Raw genomic sequence first — 25,733 nt, 5'->3', positions numbered from 1 at the left:
GTTAAATGGAGTTTGCTCATAAAAAGATCACTCATTTTGGACACTCCATGTGAAAGTTATGCCACTTTGATTATGGGTCATTTTTTGAAAATGAATGGACCATAACTTGTCAACCATACATGGGAATTTCAAGTTCTCGGACTTTTTGGAAAGGTGAGACCAAGATCTAAAACTTTCATGTTGAACAAATTTTCATTTGAAGCATTTTTGGACACGTAATTTTGTGGTGAAAAACTTTCCATTTTTGGAAACTTCCATTACAAGTCACTTTCTATTTTTGGCAATTTTTCTCCTGACTTTATTTTCTCCATTCTTGAGCTTTGAAATGTCAAATAACACTTGTTCCAACATGAATGAAGTGTATCCAACTCATTCCCACCTCCAAATCCATAAAATCAAGCACAGTTGACCATAGTTGACTTTTCAACTGATAGATGAATCTGGCAATGCACTGATCAATCTGAGCCCCAATCTTCTGATGAAATGGCTCAATGATGAAACCCTATCCTCAATAAGCTCAATACAATCATGAAATGATCCCCATATCCATTGTAGACCCCATCTCCCTGCCATGCCCTGATTGGCCCAATGCAACTGATTAGGGTTGACCAATGGTCAAAACCCTAATCTCAAGGAATATGCTTCAACACTTGAATCTTCTGATGATAAACCATGATAATGATGATGCATCACCTCAACCAAGATGTAGCTCAATCTCCTTGAGAATCAAAACCCTAATTTGAACCACCATATCCTCAGATGATTAGTGATCCAATCCAATGAAACCCTAGCTTGCACATAACCTCTCCATCTTCTGATCAAGACTTAGGAGGATGACTTGCACAATGTGACCACATGATATGCAATATGCAATGCCTAATGATCTAAAAACGATATGTAATATGTTAAGCTAGTCCCAAGAGAGGAGGGCAAATTTTGAGGTGTTACACTGATGCATGAATGCAATGCACTGTGCCATCCTCCAAGTCCTCTGAAAATCAACTGTATTGGATTCCTGGTCTCTGAACTGATCTCAACCATCTAAGGGAATAAATGACCATAAATCCAACCCGGGAGTTCCGAAATAAACGGAACTGAAGGATATACCACCATCATCACTGGGAAGTCACTGATCTGATAACAACATGATCATCTGTACCTACCCAGGGAATCCTAAAATAAACGAATCCCCACTGATAAATACCACGGACAGAACTCCGGCGTCTCAAAAATAAATCCATAAATCCGACTTATAAAAAGGACACTGCTCAAGAACTGAACCAATAGTCACCATCAAAGTCACCATCAGAACATGCATCTGTAAGATCAAACCCTCCCCTCACATGTGAATTCTAACAAGGTCATCCTAAGGCGGATAATGGTCTCGACAATCGGACAAGATACTCAACGGGTTTGCCCTTTCGGGTGTGTCGCTGCAGCTCTCATAAGATCGTCTAAACCAAAGATCCGGGAAAGAACGGTCACCGAAGTCAACAACTCATATGAGGTGACTCAACCAAAGTGGATACTCCACAAAGGAAGAGCACTCTCAAATGAACCTCGTCTGGCTTGTGGTATGTCACGTTGCCAAAAACATGTTGACCTAACATGAGAGGCAACATGAGACCACGCTAATCCTAGGTGTATACTCGGGCCTGGGTTTTAGCCCTACTCAGAACACCCACCCCAAATCAGAGGAACCAACCTGTACAGAATCCAGCACAGTGATAATATGATGCATGCAAACATCTATGCAAATATATACACAGTATAATAATCATAAATGCAATAAATAAAGCAGCAAAAACAACCAAAACTACCCTAGAGAACGCTAGGATTGACTCGCTTAGGGAAGATGGACCAGCAACAGGTCAACTTCTCTTTAGTCCCCAGCAGAGTCTCCAGTTGTCGCAACGCGAAAAAACAACCGGCGGGAAAAACAAATAAACAAAGCCGCCACCGTGCGTTATTTATCCCCAAAGGAGGGAAAGGAAACGCTCGAAGTAAACCTGGAAAGGAAATGGTCTTACGACCGGAGATTGCAAGGATCGGGAGTCGATTACGCAAGGGGAAGGTATTAGCACCCCCTCACGTCCGTCGTACTCGACGGGATCCACGCTCAAGAGAATAGAATAAGGTTGCTAAATAACTGCTCAAAAGAGTGCACACACTGGAATAAAACACAGATGTAAGAAGAGGAGAACGGGCTCGTTAGGATGTCGCATCTTATGCCTACGTATCTCATCTGGAATGAGAATCAGAGCTACCGTAGTTCGGCTAACACACACCGAAACAAAACGCACACAAAGACGCTGAAACATCAGAGCAAACACACAACTGGAAACGGAATGCCAATCGCTGGTCTTACATCCAACTCCACAAGAGAAACAGGAAACAGGAAACCCAATGCCAATCGCTGGGCTTACATCAGACTCCAAACACACGTACAAACGGGAAACCGAATGCCAATCGATGGGCTTACATCAGACTCCAAACACACACACAAAGCAGAAGGGTTGAAAAAGAAAAAGGCGAACACACAGGCTAACAGGGAGTCGGGAACTCGAGCCTGATAGCTGTCAAGCAAAACACACACAAAAAGAAAAAGGGCGCCCGGAGAGACCTCGCACGATCTCCTGCCTACGTACCTCATCTGGTATGAGGATCAGGGCGACGTAGTTCCCCTGAACAGGGAAGAAACTTCTATCCTAACCAGAGACTGGGAAATGACAAACTAAAAGGGAGACTGACTCGAGCCTAATAGTTATCATGTAATCCACAATAGTCCTAGGTTGAGGTTTCTAACAAGAGCTTGAATCACACAGGCAGTGAGTCAACTCAAGTCTATCCCTACGTACATTCAACTTCCTCGAAAGTTGATCATACGACTCCTACAGAAAGGAGATGAAAAGCAAAACAGATAAACATCAAAAGCAGTCAGCACACACTATACACAACCAAGGGGGCTCAAGCAAGGTTGGGCTTTAGTCAAGGGGTCATATCGACCTTGACAAACAAGCCAGATACTGAAATGGGTAGTCAGGCTCTTAACCTCTAACATTGAGAGTTAGGGTGAGCAGATGAAATGGAGATGAGGGTTATGCCTCATAGCTCTTAACCCAGGCCTGGGTGAGCTTGAATCAAAGAATGTGTGGGAGTCCAGAATGTGGGACTCTATTCCACATGACTTGACACAACAAGATTTTGGGTTTTTATTCAAAGCGCATCAACACAGGGTGTGAGCAAGATGAATGACACGACTGAGTAGCAGGGGATGGATTGCACATCCCTTTTATCTGCCAATGCCTCTTCACTTAGGAGGTCTTTAAATGTACAAGGCACAAAGATAAACAAGCACAAACATTGCCTCATAAGGAGGGCTTCAGACAGGTGCCTGCCAACATAACATGACAGGTCTTCCAGACTACATGGATATCAAGGAAAATACCTAAGTGGTATGCCAACCACAAGCCAAGCAAAGCAACTCAAATAATGAGTTAAAGCGGCTAAAGTACCTGTAAGAAAAGCTAAAACAGTCAATATTTACATTCAGACAAACAAACAACAGTCAATAGATCTCAACAGACAGACAAATCCAATATGCACAATGAGTAAGCCATAAGGCAAATACTCAAGTGAATTATCATCGAAGCCTACAAAACAAACAAATGTTAGCAAACAATAACAAATGGCCAAGCTCAAATGAAGAAGCAACATCAATCATGGAGATGCATGCTTGAACCTGAAATTCACAACTCAAAATGTGAGTACAAACCCCTAGGGCAAAGCCTAGGGTCAAAAGTGAAGAAGAAATTCAAAACAGAAGCTAAAAATCAACATGAATCATCCTTAATCAATCATGAACATGTCCTAAAAAGGACCAAATCAAAATCATCAAGCAAGGTCATCATTCAACCAAGAGAAGGCAATGCACACAACATGATCATCAATTGGACATACAAGATGAGAAAATGCACATTAAATTAGAAATGGCTCAAACAATTCTGGAAATTTTCATGAGCATTTAACACATCAAACATAATTAGCATACCAAAAATCATAAACAGAAGAGATCAATTGATATGGAAATAAAAATGATCAAATAGGACATCCAATTGTGTGACATACATTGTCACACCATATAAACATGTACATAAAACAGGGATGGAACATGGGAAAAATATCAAACCAAGCCTCAAACATCCATCAACATGTTAAGAATCATCATGCAAAATTTCATGGCATTTGGATCAATATCAAGCATTTCACAATGGAAAGAACAAGGCAATGTCACAAAAATATACATGTTTACATAGTCTAACACAATTCAAAATCCAGCCAGGCACAATTCCAGAAATTAACATCATAAAATTCTAGACATTTCAAGGATCAAGTAGCAAAAAACCTAGAATTATTTGGATCATTCTACAATTAGTTATGATTTTTTGAAGATCATGGAAAAAATGAAATAAAAATTGAAAAAACATGAAATAATGAAAAGAATTGAATAAAATGGCAATTGCTCCCAGCCGGAATCGAAGCGAGGGGCGCTTCCAGGACGAAACGACGTCGTTTCATCAGTGCCCTAGCCAAATGCAGAAACGGACGCTATGCTGACGCTAGGTGGACGCTAGTGGCAGAAACCACCGTCTTCTTCAGGAAGACGGTGGTTGTTACTGTTCACAACGAAATTTTTTTCCAGAATTTTAAAATTCATACACCAATGGAAAGCTTGCAACATGAGGAATCCAAATCTACCATTATTTCAACCTAATTCCTAAAGAAACATGCAAATCGAAGAAAGGAAAATTATGGATCCAAACATTCAAATCATCATATCTCCATGAATAATGCACCAAATTTCATGTTCTTTATATCAGCGGAATCAGCAAGCAACGATCTACAAGATTATGTACATAAAAACAGGAATTAAGAGATGCGAAATTTTGACCTCTTGAAGCTCCAACAATGGCAGTAGCAGATTCAAGGCTTGGCACTTGTGTAGATCCACTCTTGAACACTTGTTATGAATCCTGAAGTTGAAATTGAGGCCTGGAGATGCTTAGATCTTGCTCAAATTTGAAACTCCATCTTCACCTTCATGAACTTGCCATGCTTGATTTCCACACGAATCCTTCAAAACAAAGCTGGATCTGCACTAAATCAAGATCATAGAACCAGAATATGGAAGAAAAACTCAATGTTATGTGGAAGAATTTTGAATTTTGGTTGAGAGAAAATTTTGGAGGGAGAGAGAATTTGGATCTAGAAATGGTGAAAATCCCCAAATTCTGTTATGATTATGGTATTTATATGCTGTACTAATCACACTGAAAATGTTAATTAGCAATGGTTAATGGTAATTAGCAAAAATAAGGTGTTTTGACAAAATTGGAAAATTGGTGGAGTGTGAAGCATGCATACATGAACATTGCCAATTGCATGGTTAAATCCACTTAAAAACTTCCAATTAACACAATGGCAATGGTGATTAGTTCCCATGATGCACCAATTTTGAATTTATGAATTTCCCTCCAAAATCTTCATGGGTAAGAAAATGATCATATGTTCAAATTTCATGTAATGTGATGAATGATTTGGAAAGTTCATGTCATGAGAAGAATTTGGCAAAAAGGGGCACTCAATTTGGAGTTATGAGTCAAAAGTTATGGCCTTTTGAAGTTCCATGCACACTTGACAATGATTTGATCATATCTCCTCAACCATTCATCATAAATTCATGATCTTGGACTTTTTGGAAATGGGAGAGAGAGATCTTCAAATTTCATGTTGGACAAAAATTCATTTGAAGCTTCTTTGATGATGTAAGATCAAGTTGAATTTGAACCAAAACCTTTCCATTTTTGGAAACTTTCAATTACAGGTCACTTTCCATTTTTTGAAACTTTTGCCATGACCTCAAATTCTTCAAGATATATATTTGTAATGACAAACGAACCTCTTTTGAACATGAATTAGATGTCGAAACTCATTTCTCCCCCTCCTAGTCCTCAATTGGCTTTCTGTTGACTTTTATGAGCCCTAAATGACTTGAACATGCACAGATGACTTTGAAGTGCTCTGATCAGCCTGAGCCTCAACCACTTGAGGGAATGGCTCCAAAATGAACCCTAGCTTGTACAAGCTCAATAAAATCAATATGAGGATCTCCATCTCAATAAAGACCTCATCTCCTTGAGAATCCCTGGTTGGGAGAATGCCATTGATTAGGGTTGACCAGAGGTCAAAACCCTAATCCTAAAGAACATGATCAGGCACAATGAACCCCTTTAGGATGACATAACCATGATGATGGTGACATATCCTTGCCAACAAGATAATACTCAACCTCCTTGAGGAACCAATAAAACCCTAATTGAAGCAGAAATCCCCAGGTGATTGATCAATTCAATAAGACCCTCAGGCATGAATCTCTAAACCTTTCTATCTTCTGAGAAAGACTTAGGAGGATGACTTGTCTATTTTCACATGATATGCAATATGCAATGACTAATGTCCTACAAAATGAAATGCAATATGCTAAGCTAGTCCCAAGAGAGGAGGGCAAATTTTGAGGTGTTACAATATGCTTAGTACGAGAATGTAGCATCGGGTTCTTAGTTAGGTTAATGGCACTAGTGTTGTCTCACATAATTGGAATACGACTTAGTTTTATATCAAAATCAAATAATTGTTGTTTAATGCAACTATATATTCTGCCTCGGCAGTTGACAATGCAACTGAAACTTGTTTCTTACTATGCCAACTAACTAAGGAATTTGAAAATATATGACAAGTCCCATTAGTACTTTTCCTATTCGATTTGCAACCGGAAAAATCAGAATCGGTGTAACCAACTAAGCTACAATCACTCCTTTTGCCTAATTCCTGAAGGTTTTACGTGAATATGTAGTGTCTCTCTCACTTAATGGTTGATCTTAAGTCAATATGGATGCTCTCCTCATGACCCATCATAAATTATTCTTTCCCTTGTTTTCCTTAGTGTACCTACTCATTTTGTTAATAATGAAATAGTAAAGACTTTCCCGACGGTGAAGAAAAACGACCTAGAAGTCATTCCCAAAGTATCCAACACAATTCTCGCTTCACACGTAGCAGTAAGGGCTTCGGAGAAACTTTTTTGAACCGACCAAAGGCCTAGTAAAATCAGCCATGTTATAAGGGCCCAACCCAAAGCAACATCATAAAAAACTAGCGAACCAATGGAACCTCACTAGAGAGCTAGGCACCATATCCGAGTTACCGATGCTTTAACCACCATCAAATTTGGTTATACAGATCCCCACGACACACGATGGATCAAATGGAGGCAGTTTTAGCAATTTATCATATATGAATTCTACCACGCGCCATAGTAGATATTACCTCATTCTCACTCTTGCAACTTACCTTATTAACTCATTTGATTGAGCGTTGGAGTGTTCACCTTACTTTATTAACATGAGTACTATATAAAGAACTTGAACATTGTTATGCATATTCCAAAAGCAAAAGAAAACAGAATTGTAAGAAAATCTTGAAAGAAAAATGGCAAAGCTCATTTGCCAATCTCTTGTATTGGGACTTTTTTGCATTATGTTGGCCATGGCTTCAGGTAAGAAAATTAACAAAAGTTTTTTGTTCTTAAAGGAAATGATTCTGTAATTCATTTTTCATGTATGTTAGTTTTTATACATCATTGTTAACATGTAAACTAACAGTATAAAGAATATTTTTTTTTAATGTTGGAGTTTGTATTCAACGGTCATGTTGTTGTTTAAGATAGAATTATCTAATCAAGAGCAATGGAGCATTCGATCAGTCTCAAATAAATAGAATATATGGGAAGCTTAAATAAATAAGCGATTATGCAATAATAAATTGGGAGTAAGAGTTGTTTCCATTTGAATATAATGTGTAGTAAATAAGAGTTAATTGCATGTCTCTAAAAAGTGAAATATCAATAAAGTGATCGAGTGTTTGTATTCAGAGTAGAACAAGTATCTACAATTAATTTTAATGCGAATTAAATAAAATTGTCTTCTATAGAATTATTCAATATTAAGAAAAAGGTTTTGATTTCATTAAGAATTTCTCTCCAATATTGAATCCATCAACAATTAGGTTCATTCTTACTCTTAGCTATAACCTATGAATCTATAATTCAACAAGTAGATGTGAATAATGCCTTTCTGAATTATTCTCTTCATGAAGAAGTCTATATGACTAAGCCTCTTGGATTTGTGAGTTCTGATAAAACTCTTGTGTGAAAACTCCATAAAGCCCTCTATGTCTCAAGCAAGCCCAAAGGGTCTAGTATGAAATGCTAACTCAAGATCTACTTCAATTTGGGTTCACTCATTCTAAATGTGATCATTCGGTCTTTACATATTGTTGTCAGCAATGCATTTCTCTCTATGTCATTGTGTATGTAGATGACATATTGATTATTGGTTCCAGTTTGGGACTTATACACAGTCTAATCAACAAAATGCATGTTTAATTTTCTTTAAAGAACTTGACATGCCTGCTTATTTTTTAGAAATTTGATGTCAAATTTCAAGGTAATGGTTTTCTTCTTCTTACTTAATCCAAATACATAAAGGACCTTCTCTCAAGGTCCAAGATGCATAATGTCAATGGTATTTCAACTCTTATGCTTAGTTATTGTAAATTATACAAGAATGACTCAAATTAAGTTGCAAAGAAAATATATTTATGGAACGAGGTACTATTACGATACTCTCAAATTCTGGTTGTGTAATCAAAACCATGAGCTTATTATAGAGGATTTGGATGTATCCTACAATTTACCATCTATGGGATGAGTGATGTCTTGACGGAGTTTAAGGCCATTGGCTTTTGGTGTTCTATTTTCGATGATCCCTACTATACCTCCGCGAGGGCCAAGGCCTCCCTAATTCAAAACACATGTTTCCAATATGTGCAAAAGACACTTGCTAGAAGTTTGAATATTGGTTTACACATGGTGGTGAGATATGAAATAAATATGGTGATGTAATTCAATCTCCCCAATGAATGTGGAATGAATATGGTTTACACAAGGACTGTCACTTGTCAAAACCATTGAAACAGTTAACAAAAATAGGAAAAAAATGCCAGACCCCTCTCATTTCCCTTCTTCCATTCTCTCTCACCTCTCCCTCATACCCTCATGCTCTACAACTAGGGAAATTTCCGGTCACCCACCTCGTATGAGAAATACCCCGGAGAAGACGGTTGAGGCAGCGCCTCCACCGTCTTCTTCGGTGGAACACAACCACAACAACTCCAAAAAAACATCCTACTCCCCCCCTAAACCAAACCTTCTAAACTCAAATTTAACCTCAAACCCCCTAAAAACCTCTTGCTGGAGTTTCAAAATTGAAAACCATAATTAGATTCACATATAAGACACACTTTATGATCCTTCACGGTAGAAGCGTCCAACAAGAACGTCAAAAAGATTATCATGTATTAGATTCACATATAAGACACACTTTATGTCCTTTGACACTATATCCATCCAAATTACCATATGTAGGAAAGTCGTTGATTGTGAAAAATAATATTGCACGCATCTTAAACTTTTCACCAGAATATGCATCATCAACTTCAACGCCTTCCTTCCACATAAGTTTAAATATTAAATTAATGGACCTAGATAAAAATCTATGTCATTTCTAGGTTGTCGTGGTCCAAAAATCATCATACTTAACAACATATATTTGTGCTTCATGCAGAACCAATGAGATAGGTTCTAAATCATGAGAAGAACATGCCACGAAGAATGGTTAGTACTCAGATTACCAAAGGGGTTCATTCCATCAGTGGCAAGCCCAAGCCTAAGGTTTCTTGGCTCAATGCCAAAATCGAGATACGACGAATACATTTTCTTCCATTGCAAAGAACCCGCTACATGGCGGAAATTTCCATCATATTTTCTTTCATATGCATGTCAACTAATATTCTTTGCGTCATTCACATTATCCAAAAGTCTCTTGAATCTTGAAATTATCGCTAAGTACCATAACACCTTAGCAGGATGACACTTCCTACTAACATTGTCATTATCATCATCATTGTTGTCCTTCAACTTGTAACGCGACACACCATATTTCGGACATTGATCCAAATTTTCATATTTGTTCATGTACAATATACAATCATTAGAGCATACATGTATTTTGATATACTTCAAACCTATTGGACACAATATCTTTTTGGCATCATAGCAACGATCTGGAAAATTGTTATCTTCTAGTAGTACTTTTTTTCATCAAATCAAGCAATTATGTGAAACTTTTATTTGACCACCCATTTTCCCTTCAAATTAAACAATTTTAACACCACAAACAATCGTGCAAAACTTTTGCATCCCTTTTATAAAGGGGTGTCCTTATCACTATATAAAGTAATATATATATATGGGCTTTCCTAAAAGAAGATTCTCCAATATCACAGAACATATGTTCTAGTCGATCATCCATATATTCATCTTAACCAACTTCGTGAATTTATGATGCCATGTTTTTCTTTTTATCCACTTTAGCATGTCACGTCCATATAGTATAATTTTGACATATACCATCACAACATAGGTGATAGAATATTTCTTCCTTTGTGCCTTTATCGACATTCCCGCAAATAACACAAGGACAATAAAAGATACCCGCCATTTTTGGGAAGATTTTGTTCAACATATTCAAGGAATTCAAGAACTCTTTTCTCATATACCGGACCTAATCTATTAGCTTTCATTCAACTACGATCAATAATAAATTCTGAATTTTATATTAAAAGAATAATGTAAATGGCACACAAAACCTAAACCTAAAGCATATTCATAACAATAATATAACACTAAACCTAAAGGATATGCATATCCATCACAACAATATAACATTTAACAACAAAAAACAGAATGAACTATGAACCAAGAACAATATGTCCATTGTGATTGTATTGTTCTGACAGAGTTGATGGAGTTTCAAAAACACAATGAAATAAATGAAAATCAGCCATGAAAAGTAATGATAAAATCAACAAAAAAGGAATAAAAGCAATGAACATCAGTCATGAAAAGTAACGTTACGTATTTCGAAGAGGGGGAAGAAACCAAATGAATGAAGATGGTGAACACAAAAGGAAGATGGTGAAGATTTTGTTTCAAATGAATGAAGACGGTGAAGATTTTTCTTCCAAATGAACGAGGATCATGAAGATTTTCATTCCAAATGAATGAACATGGTAAAGATGAAGAGTTCGTTATTGTCATCGTCTGGTTCGCTTAGAGCACGTTAAGAAGAAAATAAAGAATAATGTGTTTGTTTTAATTGAGAGTAAAGTCTTTCACCACGGGTGATAATAAAAACCGCAGTAAAATACAAAACATGTTACCACGATGGATAAATAGAACCGGAATTAAAAAAAATTCAATTTTTATTAAATTTATGAATTTAAGGGGCACACACTTTTTTTAATAGGAAAAATAGAAAAATGTTGTTGTTGCGATTCCAAATTTGTAACACTTAGTTTATCAACCGTAATAAAATATCTTCTAATAAAATTAACAAAAAAATCAAACGCTTCCAATTTAAGAAATTATAATGGTGGACAGAATGAACATAATAAAATAATATTATCAAAAATATATTTTGTAATAGTGGATGAAAGTAGATTTCTTAATTTATAGGTTAGTGTTAGAGTGTTAACCTTACCGACACTATTGTCATTATATTGTATTAGAAGAACTATTTTTCTTTATCTTATCTCTCGTTCCATGATCGTAATCCAACCTGATTGGATAAAAAAATTCATTTTATTATATGAGAATTATCACTCATTATCAAAAGAAGAAGTGATCCAGCTAATATGACTCAATGGATTAACTTCCATTATATGACAAGTATCAATAAAAATGTCTAACTTCCATATCGTTCCATCACTAGTTATGTAATCGAATAACTGTACAGCAATTGAGAATAGTTATATTTTTCATTGTAAAAGTAGATAAATAGTTATATTTTTTTGTTTAAGGGAAAAATTAGAGATATTTGAACAAAAAAATATACGGTGTATGAGTGTGACTTTTTTATGTCAATTTTTTTCTGTAGCATATAATTTTTACTTCTAGAGAAAATTAATAAATATATGTGGAGTCATTGTCGCCTATTTTCTTGATGATAGTTGATACACGTTTAACAAATAAAAAGGGGGAAAACCATACACTTGTAGTAATCCTCATGTCACTTTTCCATATATTAGATAAATTGCATCCTCTATTTTTTCGATCTTCTTTCTCTATTTTTTTGTGTATTTATATTATATATTACTAGCTGTGCGTCTTTTTTAATATCCACACGTATGAAATTTTAACAATTTTTTATTATATTTAATAAATTTTAATTTTATTTTAAATTATCTATAAAATTAGAAAATAAAATGAAATAAAATATACATAAATCATCCTGTAACACTTAATAAAAGAAAAGTTAAAGATTTAAAATAAAAACTGAATAAGGGTACATTTAATATATAGGTATAGATATTTCAAATTATAATATATAGAGTAGTCTTCTAGTATGAGTTAAATTATTGTGATATCTATATTAAATTAGAGAAAAAGGATATGCATGTGCATTATTAAATGATAGTGTAAAATCAATGTATTATATTTAATCTCATTAAATTATTACTTAATTAATAAATAATAAATACGTTTTAATTCTCAAAGTTCTTACCAAAAGAATACTATATAAAGAACTTGAACATTGCTATGCATATTCCTAGAACAAGAGAAAATAGAGTTGTAAGAAAATCTTCAAACAAAGATGGCAAAGCTCATTTGCCAGTCTCTTCTATTGGGGCTTTTTTGCATTGTGTTGGTCACTGTTTCAGGTAAGAAAATTAACAAAAGTTTTTTGTTCTTAAAGGAAAATATTTCATTTTTCATTTTTCATGTATGTTACTGTTTGTACATCATTGTTAACATGTAAATCTATAGTTTTATAATATGTAATCAAGAGCAATGGAGCATTCGATCAGTCTCAAATAAATAGAATCTATGGGAAGCTGAAATAAATAAGCGATTATGCAGTAACAAATTGGGAGTAAGAGTTGTTTCCATTTGAATATTATGTATTGTACTCTTAGTAAATAAGAGTTAATTATATATCTCTAAAATGTGAAATATCAATAAAGTGGTCAACTTATGAGAATTTGTATTCAGATTAGAACAACTATTTACAATTAATTTTAATAAGAATTAAACTATAATTATCTTTGAAAGAAGAATTCAATAGTGAGGAAAGTGTGTTTAAAAGCAATAATTTAAAAAAAAACACTATTAAATATCGGTCTCTTAATATAGTTATTTTTCAAAAAGAAGAGCCATCTGCCTTGTAATAGAGCTTAAAAATGTTTTTTATCTTAGCATATTATACATAATAGTACTTGAACCTTCGGTAAGGAATGATCTTGTTGAATTAGTCATATATGCAACTCCGGAAAATAATGTTGAATGTGACATGTCATTTTAGAGGAGAGTGATACTTGGAAACACTCCGACATCTAAATAAGGGATGGTCGAGTGTGAGAGGTATTTAGATTAGAATAATATAGATATCTTAATTTGACGTTTGTTGTCTCGTTTTCAGAAGATTTTTAGGGTATATGAAGGTCAAAATATAAAATCATTGTCAAAATAGACAAATGTAAAACTGTTATTCGTTATGTCATATGAAGGTCCTTCTTCAATGATTGCTTAGATCAGGTATCGTTCTAGGCCAAATCAATGTTTGTTTTTGATGCCCTAAAACCTTGCTTCGGCACAATCCATGGATATGTATTTTTCTCATGCACCATTGGTTTATGATTATCATGATCTACCAATATTAATAGCTTCCTTCTTTTCATATCTCATTATGGGGTTATACACTTTTTGATCCATATGTTGTTGGACCATGATCATTGTCATAGTCAAAGAAGGAATAATGTTCTCAACCTCCATTATTTCTAGCAATGTGAAATCTTCAACTCAAATTTATATCACAATAATATCCTCTCTCAAGTATGAGTCCATCAATTACACTCTCCCTAAACGGATGCCCTTCTGGAATCATGTTTTGTAGGTTATTGATCAAGGAAGCTCTCTTGAAGATGGACATGCTTTTGATTATGACAACTAGTCTTTGATGAAAATAAATAAAGTCAAACATAAAACGGTTAAAGATACAACAAGATTAATAAGGTTCTATAAACTTGATTTTCTAATGATGACACATAAATGAAATATAATTTAAGCCTCATCTCAAAGTAAAGGAGGAGAATGTGTCTAAGAAATCAAGCAAGTGTCTACAAAATTGGAAGTATCTGACAGGCCTTGAAGTATGAGAAAGCACATCCAAGTGTTTCTGAGTGGATAAACATTATAAAAGCACAACCGATTTCTCGTAAAATATAAGGTTAATCACACACACATAAAACAAGTTTTTAAAATTATTTTTCTTAATAAAATACTTCTTAAATATGCATTGAAGTCATGCCACATAAGTTGACATTTATACAAAATACACATTTAACCTTTGAGGCGAAGTTGAGTTAACCTCAATTACAGAGGTGAAGTAGCAAAGGGCTTCATAATAACTTGCCAACTAACCCCTCGGTTTTAGAATAACAGAGGGGGTAGTTGAAATGATCATTGATTTGATCCCCAATAATAGCTTTTTATTGCGCAACATACCTCTCGATTTTAGAATAACCGAGGGTGTAGTTGAAATGATCATTGATTTGATCTCCAATAATAGCTTTTTATAGTGCCACATACCTCTCGATTTATGACCAAGACTGAGGGGATATATAAATTCTTCTTTTAATACTCATTACATTGTTTACATAGTATAATAGTAAATTAATGTGTTTACAAACTACATTGTTTACACAAAATACTACATTGTTTACACACAATATTAAAGTAATAATATATAACAAATTTTGAATCTGATTTATTGTCATTAATGTCAGTGAAGATCAAATGTTGGATCTTGGAGAATATGAAATGTTTGATCCACATTTTATTGAATCTTGGGTATGATCAAATGTTGGATTTCATGCATTTCTTTCTGATATAAAACTAAAAAGGGTTATTTAAATAAATAAAATTCGGTTATATGATTATTTAAGAACACAAACCTTGAACTCAAATAATTTTATGCTCTTTCAATCCATCATAGAGAACATTTCCAAGATTTTTTAAATTTCAAAGTTTGTATGCCAAATGTTTCATTATCAATTTTTGATATTCAGAATGGTTTTATAATGTATTTTAGGTTTCACGCTGATCACTAATGGTAGTGTGTTAAGCGTTGATACTCATTAAATGGACGACAAATATTTCTTTTAAGGACGGTGAAGAAACTAAACAAACACGAGGTAACATGCAAAAGGTGTAACATGCTTCATTGTTTGTTCAAAAACATAGGACCCAAAGTCAAAATTTGTTTTGGTCCCTACAATATAAATGAACTTACCCAATCATGTAGTAAGGTTGGAAGTATGATTAGTTGACACCCAATTATCAGCTTCAATTCTATGAAGTACTACATACTTCATACTCAAGCAACCTGTTGACAACTTCCCTTTTATAGGCCATTCATTTACCTGTTTTGCATTAATTTTTCTGCAAATGACATTTACACAAACTTCCACTTCAACTTGTTCTTCTTTACTTTTTCCCAGAAACCTGTTTATGATTTCAGGAGTGAAATCCACACACCTTCCTCTTACATAAACCTTTATAAACTCCTTACTCCTCTTGTTATCACAATCCTTAGAGATATTCACAATGAATTCTTTAACAAGAATCTCATAACACTTGCCAAAACAAGTCACGCTTTTTATCAACCCAACTTCTTGAATCAGACCTATCACTTCTTTGCACTTAAAGGCATCCTTTCCAAGTTCCCTTTCCAAGGCCAGTCTTCTTTGTTAAATAAATTCCCACTTCTCTACATTCTCCACAAAGTGAAAGGAGATATTGTCAATTGGAACTTCGGGAATATTGGATGGAACCTTCTTTCCAGAAGCTTGCTTTCTTGTAGTAGAAACGATGTCTTGAACATCATGTTCGACATCAAAGTCAGAATCCCTATAACCAGATGTGACTTCCTTCTTCTTCAGGAATCTCTTCTTAGTGAGAGGAGTAACAACCTTGCTCCACCTTTTGTAGGACCAACACTAGTACTTCTCTTGATATCTTTAGAGGGTTTGCTAGAGGACTCAACAACTTTCCCTTTTCTGCTCTTTAATCTTTTAGCTAGTCCTAGAGCCAATTCTTACCAATGGGATCATCATCAGAGTCTAGATCATATAAATTCATAATGTTTGTAGATTGATCATTCTTCTCACCAGAGTTTTCTTCTTTGTTAGACAAATCACCAAACATGCTATCATAATCATCTTTTTCCTCAGATTTTTCAGGGGACTTAGTAGGAACATGCTCACTATCAGGCTTTCCATCAGATTTATCAAGAGAGGTTTCAATAGGGATATCAGTTTGGGACAAGGATATGGATACGTCCGGCACAACAACAGTCTTAGGTTTAATACCCAAGACTTGAGAAATCAACACACGAATATCTTTATCAACATTGTCTCTTTCAACAATAATCATACTAGATTTACTTAGAGTCGTAACAAATCTATGTTTATTAGTATTTTCATATGTTTCAACATTTGCTATAACTTTTGGAACAACATAACTTTTTGCAGAAGCATCAACATTAGGTTCGGCATTAATAAGATCAAGGTACATGCTAGTCATAGAATGGGGTTTCTTGATAGCAGTAGAGGGTTCAAATTTTCTTACATCACTAGCATCCATTTGAACAAACATAAATGGAGATTAAGATTTACTTACTTTAGAAGGTTTGTCCTTTTTTGAAGTAGTTGTTATAGGCTTCCTTATAGCGGTTACATGGCCATGATAAATAGAGAGAGGAACGATATCAGTAACAACTTCAGAATGATATACATCAGTACAGACAATCCTAGGGTTGATTTCTCTTTGGTGCGCCTGCTAGGTGTTGAGACGGAAGGTTGAGACATTTTGGAATTTTAATTTTGAGAAATGAAGTTCAAAGAGAATGTAGTGAGATGAAGGTAACCAAGAATGATGATCAACAGGTTTCTGAGGGTAGAGTGAACAATATTGATGGAGTAGGTAGGATGGCGTGTTGTGAAAATAAGGAATGTCTATAATGATTTCCCTAGATTTTCGTGCACCATTATGGAGGGAAGAGAAAACATGATTTGCACGCCTCCACATCAGTAATTGCTATAATTCTTCAAATATGAAAATACTCAATTCTCCCCTTAACTTCTCAAACTTATTTGCATCCAATGCTTTAGTAAAAATATATGTCAGTTGCTTCTTAGTGTCTACATGCTTAAGAGTAACAATTTTGTCTTCATCAAGATCCCTAATAAAATGATTAAGAATATCAATATGCTTAGTCCTACCATGACATCCTTCTTTACATTATATTCTTTTAGCATTTATTTCATCCAAATTAATTGAGAGCAACTGCTTCCTTTTGCAATATATTCAACCTCAGCAGTAGACAATGACACACAATTTTTATTCTTGCTGAACCAAGATACAATATTATTTCCCAAGAAGAAACATCATCCCGAAGTGCTTTTTTTATCATAAGCACTATCTGCCCAATATGCATCATAATACCCTATAAGCATTGGAATTCCATTATGAGAATACAACATTCCATAATCACTAGTACCATTGATGTATTTTAGGATCCTTTTCACTTGAGTAATATGACTCGTTTTAGTTTCAAACTGATATCTTGCATATACTCCTACACCAAATCTAATGTCAGACCTGCTAGCTATAAGATATAGCAAACTACCAATGATACTCCTGTATAGGCTTTGATCCATATCTACACCTTTTTCATCTTTAGTGAACTTTAAGTGGGTTGGTGCAAGTGTCCTTTTGTGACTTGCATTTTCCATATCAAACTTCTTCATTATACTCTTAGCATACTTGCTTCAAGAGATAAAGATAATATCATCCATTTGTTTGACTTGAAGACTAAGAAAGTAACTCAATTCACCACCAAGACTCATCTCAAATTTTGATTCCATCTGATTTGACATCCCTCCAAACACAATGTCATCAACATATATTTGTGTTATCATGAGTTTACCATGCTATTCTTTAATAAACAAGGTCCTGTCTGTTCCTCATTTCCTATAACCATTATTGACAAGGAACTCAGTTAGCCTCTCATACCATGCTTGCTTCAATCCATAAAGAGCTTTTCTTAGCTTGTAAACATGATCTGGAAAGTTTGGATCTATGAACCCCTTGGGTTGTTAAACATACACTTCTTCATTAAAGTACCCATTTAAGAAGGCACTTTTCACATCCATCTGAAATAGCTTAAGTTTAAGCATACAAGCCACTCCTAAAAGCAGTCTTATGGACTCAAGATGAGAAATAGAAGAAAACATATCATCAAAATCAACCCCTTTAATTTTAGTGTATCCTTGTGCAACAAGCCTAGTCTTGTTTCTAGTCACAATTCCCTTTTCATCAGATTTGTTCTTATAAATCCATTTTGTCCCAATAACATTCATCCCTTTAGGCCTAGGAACTAGATCCCATACTTCACTCCTTATGAACTGTCGTAGTTCTTCTTGAATAGCATTGATCCATAATTCATCAGTCAAGGCCTACTTCACATTTTTAGGTTAAAACTTTGAGACAAAGCAAGCATTTGATACCACATCCCTGGATCTAGTGGTGAACCCTTCATTAGGATTTCCAATAATAAGTTCCTTTGGATGATCTTTCTGAATTCTAATATAGGGACCTTTGTTGGCTTGAGGATTATCTGGTTCAGTACCTACTGTCTCACTATTTGACTCAATATCTCCCTCATTTTCAAAAGTATCAGTCTATTGATATGATGTTCCAACATCTTCTTCGACATTAGTACCTTTTTCCGTGTTGGAACATCTTACAAGGTTAACTACAACATTAATGGATTCCATAATAACTTGGTCCTTGAGTTGAAGACCTTGTAAGCTCTGTTGTTTGTAGAGTAACCCATAAATATTCCTTCATCACTTTTGGGATCCATTTTTCTTCTTTGTTCTAGATCATCCAAGATGTAACATTTTCTCCCAAACAAATGAAAATATTTAACAATAGGCTTCCTCCCTTTCCATAATTCATAGGGTGTAGAAGACATCCCATCTCTCAAAGTGACACAATTGTGAATATAGCAACCAGTGTTCATGGCTTCAGCCCAAAAAATGGTAGGGAAGATTCTTTGCATTAAGCAGGACTCTTGTTGATTCTTGCAAGGTTCTGTTCTTGCATTCTACAACTTCATTTTGCTGAGGAGTGATTGAAGATGATAATTCATGACCTATACCTTCATAGAAGAAAAATTCAGAGAATTTGGAATTTCTAAATTCCTTCCCATGGTCGCTTCTGATTCTTATAATCACACTTTCCTTTTCTCTTTGGGGAAGTTGACACATATCTTTAAAAACTTCAAAAGTTTCTTATTTTTCTTTGATAAAGTTCACCTAAGTAAATATTTAAAAATGATCAACTACTACATATGCATGCCTTTTCCACCAAGACTTTTAACTTGCATAGGCCCTATTAAGTCCATATGAAGAAGTTCAAGGACTTTGGAAATGGTCTGATGTTGCAACTTTGGGTGTGACATCTTGGTTTGCTTCCAAATTCGACACTCACCATAAACTTTACCCTCCTTAATTTTGAGCTTGGTTATGCCTCTGATAGCTTCTTAAGACATAATCTTCTTCATACCTTTGAGAGTTAGATGTTTGAGTTTTTAGTGCCACAATTTGACATCATCAACCTTGGACATTAAACATGTGGAAGAATAAGTCATTTCTTGTGATACCCACAAGTAGTAGTTGTCTTTAAATCTAACTCTCTTCATCAGAACATCATTCTTTTCATTTGTAACCAAACATTCTGACTTGGTGAAATTGACTTTTAAACCTTGATCACATAATTGACTAATACTGATCAGGTTTGCAGTCAATCCTTTCACCAGAAATACATCATTAAGTCTAGGAAGTCCACTACATTCTAACTTCCCAATTCCTTTAATTTCACCTTTAGCTCCATCACCAAACGTGACAAAGCTTGTGGAATAAGACTTAATGTCCACTAAATACTTCTTGACCCCAGTCATGTGTCTAGAATAACCACTGTCAAAATACCAGTCTTCTCTAGATGGAGCTCTAAAAGAGGTATGGGCTATAAAACTAGTATCACCAACCTTTGGTTTCCACTCCTTTCTAGCTTTAATCATCACATGATTAGCCCTAGGTTGTGTTATATGTTTATACAATCTGTAGGTAAAAGGTTTTATGTGACCATATTTACCATAATAATGACATTTCCAAGGCAAGAACTTGGCTTTAGTTTGAGTTTCCTGATGTCTTGTAGGATGTAAGAACATTTGGTTTGACATTATGGGCCCATGCTTCATTCCAGTAGGAATAAACTTTGTCATAGGGGTTTTTCCCTGTCTGTTCAGAGATTCATTATCACTTTCATCTTTAGAATCATCATCGAACCAAGAAACATACATTCCCTTCTTTTGTTTCTTGAGATATGTGGGACATTCTGATATAACGTGACCAAAACCCTCACATCCATGACACTGAATACCTTTTCCTTGATTGGGCTTTTCCTCTGTTCTTGTTTATCTCTAAAAATCACTATTCTTACTGATGTCGAATGACATGTTCTTGAAATTAGGTCTTGACTTCCTATCCATTTTCTTTAGCACCTTGTTGAATTGCCTTCCAATAAGCACAATGGCATTAGAAATTCCTTCATCAGTTTCCAAGTCACATTGATCCTTTTCATCTTCAGTGTTGGATATAAAATTTATGCTCTTGTTCTTCTTTTCATATCTATCACTGATATCCAATTCAAAAGTTTAAAGTGACCCAATAAAATCCCCCACTCTCATGTTGCATATGTCTTGGGATTCTTCAATAGCTATGACCTACATGTCAAACTTCTTAGGCAATGATATGAGAATTTTTCTCACCACCAGCTTCTCCTCTGACATCTTATCTCCCAAGGCACTAGATGAATTGGAAATGTCAAGGATATTCATGTGGACATCATGAATGCACTCATCATTTTTCATCCTGAGATTTTCAAATTTTATGGTGAGAAGTTGAAGTCTTGACATTTTGACTTTAGATGTGCCTTCATGCGTGGTTCTGAGAATTTCCCAGGCTACTTTAGCCTCGGTACATGTATTTATTAACCTGAATACGTTTTTGTCAACCCCATTGAACAAGGCTTTCAAAACTTTGGAGTTTCCCAGAGCAATATCATCTTCTTCCTTAGACCAATCTTCTTTTGGCTTCAAATCAGTTGTGTCATTCCCATCTTTGTCCTTCACCATAAGATGTTGCCAACCTGACAACAACTTTCTAGGTTTTGCTATCCATAGATTTTAGGAAAGTCACCATGCACGCCTTCCAGTAATCATAGTGGGTGCCATCCAAAATAGGTGGTCTATTAACAAATCCCCCTTCCTTGTCCATAGTACCATAAAGTATCTTCCTTGGAGCTCACCCATAAATAGAACATGATGTCTGCTCTAATGCCAATTGAAATTCTGGTATGCATATCCCAGATGTCGTATACGATGTCACGACACCAGGATCAGGACATTGTCACAACACAAAAAATATCAACATTCAACTAAGTAGCGAGAAGTAAATAACACAAATAGTTGTTAGCCCAATTCGGTGCAACATCACCTACATCTGGGGGCATCCAAGCTAGGAAGGAAATCCACTATAACAGAATTAGTTTGAAGTTCTAAACAACCTCTGGTTTTACAAACTTCTCACCTAATCTTCATCCGTATAATTTTTATCTAAGACTCTCCTAGATATGAGACCCCTCTCACTTCCTTTCAATCACACAATAGTGACAACAACTTCTAACAGTAAACAGAAAACACACTTCCAATGAAACATAATTCACTCTTGCTTAAAAGCTCATGAGTGATTCACAATTACAACTAAATAAAACAAGTCCAATTCAAGTATCAAAGAGATACTAGAATGGCTCACAAATAACAACGATAACTAAACCCTAATAATGAAAATTTCCATCGCAACTTCATTACTTTCTTAGGTTTGGAGTCGTCCTTTAAATAACTCTAGAAATGCATTGGCTTCGGGCTTGACCAACAACAAATCCAAGGACTGCTACGCAATCTTCTGCAGAATTAATTCCAATCATATCAGATATTTCCTTAAATGTTTTGACATCCTTACTTTGGAAACAAGGAAAAGCACAAGATGTCATTTGCTTCCAAAACACACGTTTCTTGGACCACACAACTCGTGAAACAAATCTTCAGAGAATCTTCAAATATCTCACGATAGAAACAAATCTTTCAAGAAACTGAAACATGTCACACTATGATGTTGTACCAACATGTCAGGACATCTTTCCCAACATCTTGCTAGAATACATGTTTTCTCAAAATGCAGTCAACCATTACACACCAGACTTAACAAGTATCGTTTGCTAGCTAGTGCGCAAATAGTGAATGAGACTTAACGTTAAATCTAATGGAATAAAAAATTGTTAAGAGAGTTTTTATCTCGGTTTTATTAAAAAACCGAGGGAACATATCTGACGTGAAAATTATAAAAAAATAAAGGCGCCTTTTTAGTTCGAATAAAACATAAAATTGCAAGTGCTGAGAATTGAAGCTCAACCCCAACCAACTTTTTATGTCAGTTTTTGTGAAAACCGATGTAAAAGATTACCTTTTTTACAAAAATAAATAAATAAATGACGTGTTTCAGATCTTTTAACCTCGGTTTTTCAATAGCTGAGATGAAAGCTTCTTCATGAAATGTATTATTTATAGTAGCGAGTACAACCATGTTTATAACTACAACATTGCCAAAAAGTGTGGAACACTACTGACATGATCTATGAAGGATCTACTGAAATCAAGAAAGAAAGGATAAACATGTCAATCTAGAAATTGAAACACCAAGTGAAAATGAAATTAATATTCAAGGATGGTTCTCTTATATCTTAGAGATGCATTATCATCATTTAAAAATGGGAGAATGTGAATCTATGTGTAGGTACAACCGTCAGTTGGTTTCGATGATGAAAATTAATGACAACTATCAAACAACTTTTAAAGATGATGATAACTCTATAAGTCAAGTGGCTTTCGGTGTTGATAGCTTGTTAAAAGAAATCTTCGTGACTGTCAAAGAGAGAGTTTATATCAATTGTCCAGTGTTTCCTTATGATAGCATCTTAATAAGAAGAAATATCTCAAGTCTCATCAGTTAGAAGGTTCAACAAGATTCTCCGCTTTCCCCAAGATGAAGACTCGATCGGCGATGAAAATTAACGGCCTAGAAGTTGTTCTCAAAACACCTTACAATATCTTCACTTCACACGTAGCAGTAAGGGCTTGGGAAACAATTGTTTTGAGTATGACAAAGGCCCAATAAAACAAACTTAGTTATAAGGGTCCAACCCAAAGCATCATTAGAAAAGACCAACCAATAAATGGAGCCTCAATAGAGAATTGTGTATCTGATCCAAGTTACCAATGGATCAATCATAGTCCAATATTGCCAGACAACTTGCTATGATACACGATAGGTCAAGCCAAGATAATTTTAACCGTTGATCATATATAAACTTTGTCACGTGTCATAACAAACATTATCTCATTCTCACTCTTGCAACTTACTTCGCTATTATCTCACTTACTTAATTGTTGGAGTATTAATCTTGCATATCCACACCAATCCACCGCACCAAAAATTCTTGCCATCATATTAGAAGGAGTCTCTCTCTTCATCCTCATCTTCGTCAGATCAATTCGTCGTTCCGTTATATGACAAGTATAGATAGAAATCCATTATTATTGTCCAACATCCAAATAGTTCCATCACTAGTTATGTATAATAAAACTATATGACAATTAAGAATATATTTTTCATTGTAAAATAAAATAGTTATATTTTCTATTTTAGGCAAAGTATATATATATATATATATATATATATATATATATATATATATATATATATATATATATATATATATATATATATATATATATATATATATATATATATATATATATATATATATATATATATATTTGAACATAAAACAATACGGTGTTTGAGTGTGGCTTTTTTATGTAAAAAAAATATTTCTGTAGCAATTAATTATTAATTTTAAACAAAATAAATAAATATATGTGAAGTATCAGTGTGAGTGAAACACTTAACAAGAAAATGGAAAACCCTACACTTGCATAATGCTATTGTCACTTTTCTATATGTTAAATAAATTACATTATCTATATCCACTGATAGCTGATAATACTTCTTCTAGACATGTAGACTACAATCTGCCTCTATCTTTCTGATAATACTCATTTGGGTATTTGTGATAAGTATATTTCACATAAATATGAGTTAAATTATTATGATATGTATATTAATTTATTACTTAACACATTTTAATTCTCAAAGTTGTTACCAAATGAGTACTATATAAAGAACTTGAACATCGTTATGCATTTTCCTAGAACAAAAGAAAATAGAGTTGTAAGAAAATCTTGAAACAAAAATGGCAAAGCTCATTTGCCAATCTCTTCTATTGGGACTTTTATGCATTGCGTTGGTCATTGTTTCAGGTAAGAAAATTAACAAAAGTTTTTTATTCTTACAGGAAAATATTTTATTTTTTATTTTCCATATATGTTAGTTTTTGTACATCATTGTTAACATGTAAAAATCTATAGTGTTTAAATTTGTGAATATAATATTTGGAAGCAGGAGCAACACTGGATTTCGGTACAGGTTATCAATGCGTTGAGATATGCACTAATGATTGTCCTGTAACGTGCAAGCTTAAGGGATATCGTAGTGGAACTTGTCTTGGACTGTTTTGTTGTTGTGCAATGTAGAATTACTCCTATAGTCCTATGTAATCAAGAGCAATGGAGCATTCGATCAGTCTCAAATGAATAGATTCTATGGGAAGCTAAAATAAATAAGCGATCATGCAGTAATAAATTGGGAGTAAGAGTTGTTTGCATTTGAATATTATGTATTGTACTAGTTTTGAATATGAGTTAATTGCATGTCTCTAAAATGTGAAATATCAATCAATAAATAGGAGGTTTAGTGGTGATTGACAATAAAATTGTTAAAAATAACGACGGTTCAATCCTTCACAACTATGATCGAGGGAGAATTTATCTCCGAACCAGTGAAAAAAACATGAAACACGAAATCAATGGCACTTTTTTTAAATGGCCATATGCGTTTTAATAAAGCTTAAAAATGTTTTTGGCAAAGTATATTTTACATAACAGTATTTGAAACTTCTGGTATGGAATCATGTTGTGAAATAAGTCGATCGTAGGCAGCTCTGAAACGTAATGTTGTATGTGACCTGTCGTCTTAGAGGAGGGTAATACCTAAATATTTCGACGTTGAAGGAAGTGACTATCCAGTGTGAGAGAAATTTAGATTAGAAAATTGTGGTCACCTTAATTTAATTTAATGTTTAATTTAATGTTTGTGGTCACTTTGGCTTTAGCAGTGAGTCTGTGCTATAA

The 25,733-nt window shown here is 34.5% G+C and overlaps 2 long non-coding RNA genes across 2 annotated transcripts; both read left to right on the top strand.

The window, feature by feature from the left end:
• Positions 1–12,797: 12,797 nt before the first annotated feature.
• On the top strand, positions 12,798–13,220 carry LOC127129265 (uncharacterized). The gene is made up of 2 exons (XR_007806267.1): positions 12,798–12,900; positions 13,007–13,220. It is a non-coding gene; the product is annotated as an uncharacterized LOC127129265 (long non-coding RNA).
• Positions 13,221–24,577: 11,357 nt separating this feature from the next.
• Positions 24,578–25,303, top strand: LOC127129264 (uncharacterized). Its single transcript, XR_007806265.1, has 2 exons — positions 24,578–24,803; positions 24,946–25,303. It is a non-coding gene; the product is annotated as an uncharacterized LOC127129264 (long non-coding RNA).
• Positions 25,304–25,733: the final 430 nt, after the last annotated feature.

The sequence above is a fragment of the Lathyrus oleraceus genome, chromosome 3, assembly GCF_024323335.1.
Source record: "Lathyrus oleraceus cultivar Zhongwan6 chromosome 3, CAAS_Psat_ZW6_1.0, whole genome shotgun sequence".
NCBI classification, from domain to species: Eukaryota; Viridiplantae; Streptophyta; class Magnoliopsida; order Fabales; family Fabaceae; genus Lathyrus; species Lathyrus oleraceus.
The sequence above is the reverse complement of the archived record's forward strand: the minus strand, read 5'-3'. Positions and strand labels throughout refer to the sequence as shown.